Here is a 9,101-nt window from a genome sequence, read left to right on the forward strand (position 1 = left end):
AGCTATATGAGGTCCATCGTGTTTCTTGAAGAAGAATTATCAAAACAAGTGGAAATACCGGATGCCTGTAAAAAGAAGCGAAAGAAGGATGGACTTAACTTGTTAACCTCCAGGAGGTGGTTGGAGATTGCCCGCTATTGCAACTGCTCTCCAGGCGACAGAGATCAGTTCCCCTGGAGAAAAAGGCTGCTTTGGCAATTGGACTCTATGGGCATTGAACTCCCTTCCCTCCCCAAACCCTGCCCTCTTCAGGCTCCACCCCCAAAATCTCCAGGCATTTCCCATCCCGGAGCTGGCAATCCTAATATCCAGCCATACAGTTAAGGGGCATGCATTTGGATCCAGACCCAGATCAGGCATGAGATGCGGTGGCCTGAGGAGTTCTTGTGGTCCCCCCCCCCCATGCCTTTTCAAATGCTGAAGCAGCAACGGGAGGAGGATGTTTCTGCCCCTGAAAAGGCATGGGGGGCAGACAAAAGCTCCTGGGGCCACTGTGGGCCCAATCCAGATCAGGGCCTCACAGCAATTTTGAAAGAACGACAACTGTGGTTGCCAACCTCCAGGTACTAGCTGGAGAACTCCTGCTATTACAACTGATCTCCAGCTGATAGAGATCAGTTCCCTTGGAGAAAATGGCTGCTTTGGCAATTGGACTCTATGGCATTGAAGTTCTTCCCTTCCCCAAACTCCACCCTCCTCAGGCTCCACCCCCAAAATTTCCAGGTATTTCCCAACCTGGAGCTGGCAACCCTAACTACAACTGCTTCTGAAATGGCGGCAGACACAAAATGGATTCGTGGACACTGTCATGTTTTGTGGCTCTAAAGATGGCTTTAAAATCACCCCAAACCAAAGGCCTGTCTAGTCCAGTACTGTTGCTAATGGTGCCTCCCAAAAAGCACGTTGGGCATGTGAACTCTTATGTGTCCCAAGCACGGGTAACGGTGATATAGGACAAAAAATCTTCCGACGTTATGTTTTTCTGTGGAAATAGCTGGCTGTTTCCCTTGTGGTCACCCCTCCGACGACTTTAGGCCTTCGTTGTGATTGTGCATGCCGTTTCTGACCGTCAGAGGTCGCCTCGCTCTCCCCATGCGTTTCCCCGCATTTTGCCCACATTTTCAAATTCAAGATAAAACAGGTCTCCGAAAATGCGGGCAATACACATGGAAACGCAGGGGAGAGCGAGGCGACTTGTGACAGTCAGAAACGGCATGCATAATCAAAACAAAGACCTGAAGTAGTCAAGGGGTGACTGTGAGGGAAATAGCCACGCATAAGAGGCGACAGCTTTAATTATCAGGGCCGTGGTGCTGCAAACCAGTCATGTTAGATGGGCTAAATGTGGAATATGAAGCAGGGACAAATGCCAGTGCTTGTCCATGGTGTATTTGTCTCCCATTGCTAACATCATTTGAATTTTGCTAACATCATTTAAATGTCGATATGTGTCCTGCCTCTGAGTGTGGAGGCTCTGTCTGTTTTCAGTCGTCAGAGCAGTTGCCACTGTTATCCATACTCTGTGAATTTCTCATCTGAGCAAATGAATTCCACAAATTGATGAGACAGAATTAAATTTTGTGTCCTGTGACTTCCAGCTTGGGCATAATGTGACTGAAACACAACCTCTTGAGTGCTTAGTAGAAGCACGCAGGAATCACAGCCCACGTCTGGAACGGCACAAGACTTACCTGAATGAATTTTGGCCCTCTTGGTTTTCTGTTGCCAGTATTACCTCTGTGTTTTTGCCATGTTGTACTCTGTCCTTGGGAGAGTCGCACTTACACACACACACACACACACACACACACACACACACACACACACACACACACGCACACCCCTCTTCCCTCTCTGCCCACCTCTTCTGCAAAGTACTGTGTGGGTTACAAGAGCCATATCTTTTGGAGAGGCAGCATGGTGTAATGGTTAAGACTGGCAGTCCCTAATCTAGAAAACCTGGTTTGATTCCCCACTCCTCCACATTAAGTCTGCTGGGTGACCTTGGGCTAGTCGCAGTTCTCTTTGAATGCTTAGCCCCACCTATCTCACAAGTTGCCTGTTGGGGGGGGGGGCAATTGTGAGCCACTTTGAGGCTCCTCTTCCTAATATAGTCTGTTTCTTCTTCTTCTTCTTTCCACCATGAAGATTTTGAATTTATTTCAGGAACCCAAATGCGCAAGCTGGCTCAGGAAGGGCAAAATGCCCCTGAAGGTTTCATGGCTCCTAAAGCATGGCAGGGTATCACAAATCCATGGGGAAAGCTTCAGTTGCTTATTAATTGCACATCAAACGTTGGCAGCTGACTTACTAGCAAGAAGAGGACCACACAGTCACCCTTTGCCCTGCTTTGTAGTGTCTGATTGGAAGTCCTTCCCTAAAATCAAATATTTTCTCCTCAACATCATTTTTTGCTTGTCTTGTGGATTCTATTACATATTAGCACCTAACAAATTGCTGATTTTAATGTCTTCTCTTCTTATTACAGTAAATATTGTTGTTGTAAGATTTTTAAATCTTCTCTGTTTATATTTTAGGCCCCTTCTTGTCCAGCATTTCTAACTACTGCTGCAGCTTTCTTTTACTCCTTTCACATTATTTAATGTAGTTTAGATCTTTGTTTTTTTGTAGCTTACAGGATGAATATCAGACTTGGATTAAAAAAATTAGAGGTGCTAACTTCAATCAAAAGATTTTTTTAAAGTTAATAAAATCACATTTTTCTGGCAGTGATCTTTTGCAATCACGAATATAATCTCAGAACAGACATCACTATTGCAAATTAAACTTCCTGCATGGAACTCTGTTGTGCTTACGTATTCTCCTTGCAATCAATGGTCACAGAAGCTGTGGGAAATAATCCTTTTTTCTCTAAGTTTCCACAAATTTCTTGGAGTTTGAGAAGACCAGTTTGCTATTCGCTCTTGCTTTTCTCCTCTCCTCCCAGAATATCACCTGCAGGGCAAGTGTTGGAAAAGGCCGGAGTAGAATACTGCGGCAACGTCCAGGTCCCATCATTTACCTGTTTATTTGGCTTATTCACAGCCTGCCCTTTTTTGAATTAAGACTCAAGATGGATTACAGAGTACAGAAAGAGAAAAAAAGTAATCATCCAGTATAGGGCACCCAATGCTGATTGTGGGATAGGAAAGGTAAGAGGCAACGTAGTTCCCACTCTCCACTCTCATGGGAAGGTGGGCCTTCTGGACCGTTCCGCCCCTCCACAGTCCTGAAATTCCCTGACAAGAATGCCTTCCTGAAGAGTCCTGCTTTGCACATGGTGCATAATGATTGTCATGTGGGAGCCCTCCTGACCTCCTCGGGCAGGCCATTCCATAAGGTGGGAGCCATCATGGAGAATGTATGTGAACAGTAGGGTTGCCAGCTCCAGGTTGGGAAATATTTGGACATTTTGGGGGCGGAGCCTGAAGAGGGCAGGGTTTGGGGAGGGGAGGGATTTCAATGCCATAGAGTCCAATTGCCAAAGCAGCCATTTTCAGCCATTTAGCTAGTACTTGGAGGTTGGCAACCCTAGTGAGCAGGCAGTTGCCACTCTTACCAATTTGCAGGGAGGAACCTTCAGAAGGTTTTGCCCATCAAGTATTCATTGCTGCCAGGAAGCCTGGGAAATGGAGTTCCAGCATCTCACAGTTAAAGTCATTAAGAGGCATCAAGGACCCTATTTTCCATATCCATTGTTTGAACTAGGACAATTGAGTTCTGAAGCATTCCCTTCCCTGTTCTGCATGTTAGCATGATATGTGTTGGAGATCCTGTGATTACAAGATGCTCAGGAATTAATTTCTTTTGCCTGATTTCTTTTTCACATAATTGTAGAAGATGGTAACAACATCTTTGTTTTTCAAAAAACTAAGTTTGGCACTTTTTTGCCAAACAGTTATCATTAATGAGCAGCTACTTGTCGTTTGCATAGAACTGTGGAGGGATGATTGTGCTTTGTAGCTGCAGGTTGCCTTCTTCAAAGGTATCAGCTGAGCCTAGCTCAGTTCTGCTTCCTAATCAGCATAGTGAAATGCAAGTTATAAGAAAGAAGACAGAAGAATTCCACAGTACACGTGTGGTCAGAAATCCTGATCCCCCAACCAGGGATGAGCCCCTCCCTCCATCATAGCTTTACCTATAATCTAGTCCATAAAAGGTTACAGTGAAATTAAATATACTTCAAGGTGCCCCCAGATTCCTGTTTGTTTTTGCTACAACAGATTTAACATAGGTACCGTCTGTATTCATTGATTTCCCTAATCAACTGTACTACTTGATGCATACTAAGTACATACTTTGTTGGAAGTGCAAGTGTTAATTTATGCCACCGTCTCCTGAATCGTTACCTGAGCCTAGGTCCACTGGAAATGATGGGATGGATGCAACCAGCTTTTCTGCTGGAGAGAAAAAAGGGATATTCTCTTGGTCCACCAAAAATGCTATGGGGGGTGGGGGCGGAATCATGGGACCTGCCTGAAGACCATGGCTGTGATAAGCAAGGCATCTGGGGCGGTCTGAGTGAATAACTGTCTGGACTCCAAACCAGTAGGATGAGAATAGTCTGCATAGGGTTAGACTGTAAAAATATCTTGTTCTGATCACTCAGTTCCACAGTATAGTCAGTGGCATTTCAAGGTAACTAAATGCTAAACCTTACTCAAAAAATAAAATGGAAATTAAAATTGATGAGTGGAAGAATAGGCAACAAGGAATTCTTACTCCAGGCATTCGCTCAATGTACAATAAAGGCAAAGTAGTTGGGAACATTATTATCAGATGGTGACTGCCCCTGCTACAGACAGAAACACAATTGCAGAATTTCAGTCAAACCCAGGCAAAGCATCTATTCTCTTGGGGAGGTTTATATTTCAGAGCTAGGTTTTTCATAATATTCAGTATGCACAAGAGTACAACTTTATTCTAGATGATATCCATAAATAGTCAAAAAATGAGAGAGATTAGTCACTCTCTTCTTCCTCTTCCCCTTCTTCCCCCTCTCCCCCCTCTCCACTTTCCCCCTCTTCACTGGTAGGCTCTGTTGGGGGGTTCTCAGATTTCTCAGCAGAGTCCTCCTCTTCAGCATCTCCTCCTACCTCTGCTGCTGAAGATGCTTTGGAACTGGTGGCCTCAGGAGTTTCCACTGTTGTGTCGGAGCCCTTTATCACACTGGGCTCTTCAGATAGAGCAGATGCTGGTGGTGGAGGGGGAGGAGGGGGAGGAGGAGGAGCAGGAGGAGGAGGGGGAGGAGGAGGAGTGGGAGGAGGAGACGGTGCAGCAGTGGGGGGAGTGAATAGTTCCAGTATGGACAATGGCTCTGAGCTGATTTTTTTCACTGGGGTTTCCTCTAAGGATGGCCTTGCACTGCCCCACCTGGGGGTTTCCTCTGACTCTTCAGAGTGCAACTTGTCCACCATGTTCTTCTGCATATCGTTCAAAGACTGATATGTGTCTCTGCATAGAGGAGGCTTACCCGTCAACGAAGAGCCTGTTCTGCAAAGTTCTTTGTCCGGTAAGGGCCTATCTTTGGCTGCACAACGCTGAAAGCAGATCACAATCAGGCTGATGACAGCAATGATAATCATGATCATAGCAGAGATCGAAACAGCCAACACCAGCTTGTTTCTGTAACCATGTTTTGGAAGGCCCTGACTTGTGTTCTCCAAATTTCGTGAACTTGCGGACTTCCACAGGGAAGAAGTCTCCTTGAACTTTCCTCGCTGACCAAAAAGTTTCATGAGGAGGCCTGTTTTGGAGATTAGTTTTGCGCAAACTTTCTGGGCAGTGGGCGCTGTGCAATCCATTTTTAGAATACTGATCACATCGGACATTAGTTTCCTCACCGGTGTATTTGGGATGAGGGGAGTCAACTGCTCATTCAGGTCAGCTTCAAAACGGTCTTTCTGCGGGAAGTAATCATCTAGATTTGCAAAGACGTTCACTGGGGGAGAAACAGCCGTCCTCTGATGTCCCCAGTATGACTCATGGGACAATATATCATTAGACGGGAGCTCGCTTAAGGAGGGTTCTGAGTCAATGGGTGAGATTTTAGATGTACCATCTCCTGCAGGAGGGTTACTTCTGTGGTGCAGCTGGTTCAGCAGCTCTTCTTTAGTCAAGGTCTGCCCTCCAAAGCCATTTCCCAATATTGCCAAGGACTTTCTATCACTAGAGAGGCTAGGCAAATTGTTGTCATTCTTGTCCAATACAACGGAGCCCATCAGCTTGAGAGTGTTACCTGAGGAGTCTGAAAGGGAGCGTTTCCAAGAAGATTGGAGCCCTTCTTGGTGAGGCCTGAGAAAGGAAAGGGCATGTTGAGGGACTACCGGTAGGTCTTCTGCTAGTTTCCTACGGCTTTCAGCCTCCTTGGGTGACTCAATGAAGCTGGTCTGGTCTGTGGACTGTCTGGGGTCCTTTGCAAATTCTCGTCCTTCCCTGCCAAGCCTGAGGAGTCTGTCCTTGTTCCTTGGGTTTGTTCTATGCCAGTTTTCTCTTGTTACTTTCCTCACTTGCCTTTCCTTCCTGAGGGAAGCAAACCTAGACCGTTTTGCGGCCTCATCTGTGGACATCTCTACAACTTGGGCAGGCAGTTGATTTTGAACACTTGCCTTTGGACTGTCCTTGTCCAGTTCCAGAATTTTTACTTTGAGTGCTGCCTGCAGCAGACTGGCCAACCAGTAAAGCTTTTCCAGCTCACTTTTATCGGCCCAGTTCACATCCAAGGGCTCATCTCCCTTCGTCTGCATTACAGGCTTGACCAATTTTAACAGGTTAAAATTGGCAGCTAAGCTGGAGTCGTTTGGGGCCGGGGCCAGTGTGTCAGTGTTGGGTTCAGCACTCTCTGGTGTGTCGTTGTTAGGTATGGTTCTCTCTGGCAAGATGTAAAGAGGGCTGCTGCCATTTGTTTTCCGGGTTTCTAATATTTTCATGACTTCCTCTTGCATCCTCTTGAAAAGCGCCTCTTTTTCACACAGGGCTGCATTTACTGCACACGAATCAGTGCACTCCAACCTGATTGTCTCACTCAAAGCTTCAATGTCGTCCTTAATTTGGCACAGACAGCAGGACACCTTTCTGGGTAAGACGAGCGTTCTTAACTTGAGGGAGGTCTGCAGCAGGTCCTCCAATATCCTCGGCGTCACTTCGGTGGCACCCAGGTCTAGGAGCTTCAGAGAAGGCAGACTGTAGAAATTGGAGTCCTGAATGACTGCCAGTGGATTGTGGCTGAGATCCACCTTGAGCAGAAATTGCAGGCCATGCCAAGTCCGGAACGCCCCATCCGTGATCCGCTCAATGACGTTGCCACTGAGATTTATAATCTGCAGGAAAGGGACAGCCTCAAATGCATTTTTGTCGATAATATGGATTTTATTGCATGATAAGTCCAGGTAGCTAAGGGAAAGCAAGCCTTCCAGAGAAGTGTTATGAAGCCTCCTCAAGCTATTGTCCTTGAGGACCAAGTATTCAGTCCAAGGATAGACCTTCCACACTTCTTTCCCAATAGACAAAATCGCATTTCCAGTAAAGTCCAAGTACACGAAAGGATGAGGAGGAACAGCCGGCTGGGGAAGGGGCACTCGGTGGAATCCAGGAGGGTTGGTGATCCTGCTGCAGTTGAGGATTTCCAAGGTGCAGCGGCAGAAGGTAGGGCAAGGTTTTTGAGCTCCAGCCAGCCCCATGAGGGGCAGGAGGAGGATCCCGAGGAAGAGGTGGGCATAAGTCATCGCGACCTGGTCAATCCTACAGAGCAGACCTCTGCAGTCTGCAGAGCAAGCACTGTGCGCATGCATTATGTGTGTCTCATTGATTGTGACATCGTTTACAGCATATCCAGGATTATGGCATGGCTGTCACTCCGGCAACAATGAAGGCCATGATTCAGAGCCAAGGGCTGATGGGCTTGAGACACTGGGACCCTCTGTCTCTAGGTTGGGGGTGGGATCTTCCTGCGTTCTTAAATGTTTGTGTCATAATGATATAGCACAAGTATCATTATAGGTGTCATCATCCTACAATTTACAGTATATCCAATCGTATCTCAATATTATACAAAATGTCTTCCTTCCTTACACATTTATCCCATATAATTTTGTTTCAATACAGTGGAAAGGATGCAATTTCTTCACAAATTATCTTGCTCAAATTCTTCACCATCTTGGGTTTGTCTATAAACTGTTATTTCCTTCATGATCAGAATATCCCACAGTATATGCTGCTATATGCTGGGGAGATATTATAGCTCAGGGGCAGAGCATCTGCTTTGCATGTAGAAGGTCCGAGGTTCAATCCCTGGCATCTCCAGTTAAAAGGATTAGGCAGTAGCTGATGTGAAAGACCTCTGCCTGAGACCCTGCCACTAGACAATACTGACTTCGAAGGACCAAAGGTGTAAGGCAGCTTCATGATCTGTAATGTAGAGCTTCAGAAACGATGGGTAGAGATGAGAATGTGTGGCTGACCCAAGGTCTCCCAACAAGCTTCCGTGCAAAGTGGGAATCTGAACCTGAGTTTCCCAAATTCTTTCACCACTGCTGGCTCTCTTGACCTTGACAGTGCACATGGATCATCGCTTGCCTGGCTCCTCATCTCTTCCCCTTCTCTTTGTGTTCATCTCCCTTCTTTTTCTCCCTTGATTTGTGCACAAAAACAGTCCATGTTTGGGGGGAAATAATTAGGCCAAGTATCATTTTGAAGGATTGTAAAAATGAGAGAAATGGATGGGTAGTCAAAAAATGTTGGCCTGGGGAAACTGCTGTCCCCCCCCCCCCATTAAGCCAGCATTTTAAGGTTTACTTCCATTGATATGACCTGCAGAGGGAAATCAGGCTACAGATCACTAGAAACCACAGTTAATACGTGCTAAAAATTGCCCCCCATTTACCCTGCCAGATCCGGCCTTCAGGTCCACATCAAAAATGCTCCCATTTTGCCAGCAACATATTGTGTGTGTAAAGTGCCATCAAGTCACAGCCAACTTTTGGTAACCCAGGCTTTTTATGCAGGGACGTTTCCCTGCAGTCACCCCACCCACTGCTTCGAGTTTCCTTTTGATTATGCATACGTTTTGTGGCTGTCAGAGGTCACCTCGGTCTCCCCTGCGT

This window comes from Euleptes europaea, chromosome 17, assembly GCF_029931775.1.
Source record: "Euleptes europaea isolate rEulEur1 chromosome 17, rEulEur1.hap1, whole genome shotgun sequence".
Classification (NCBI taxonomy): Eukaryota; Metazoa; Chordata; class Lepidosauria; order Squamata; family Sphaerodactylidae; genus Euleptes; species Euleptes europaea.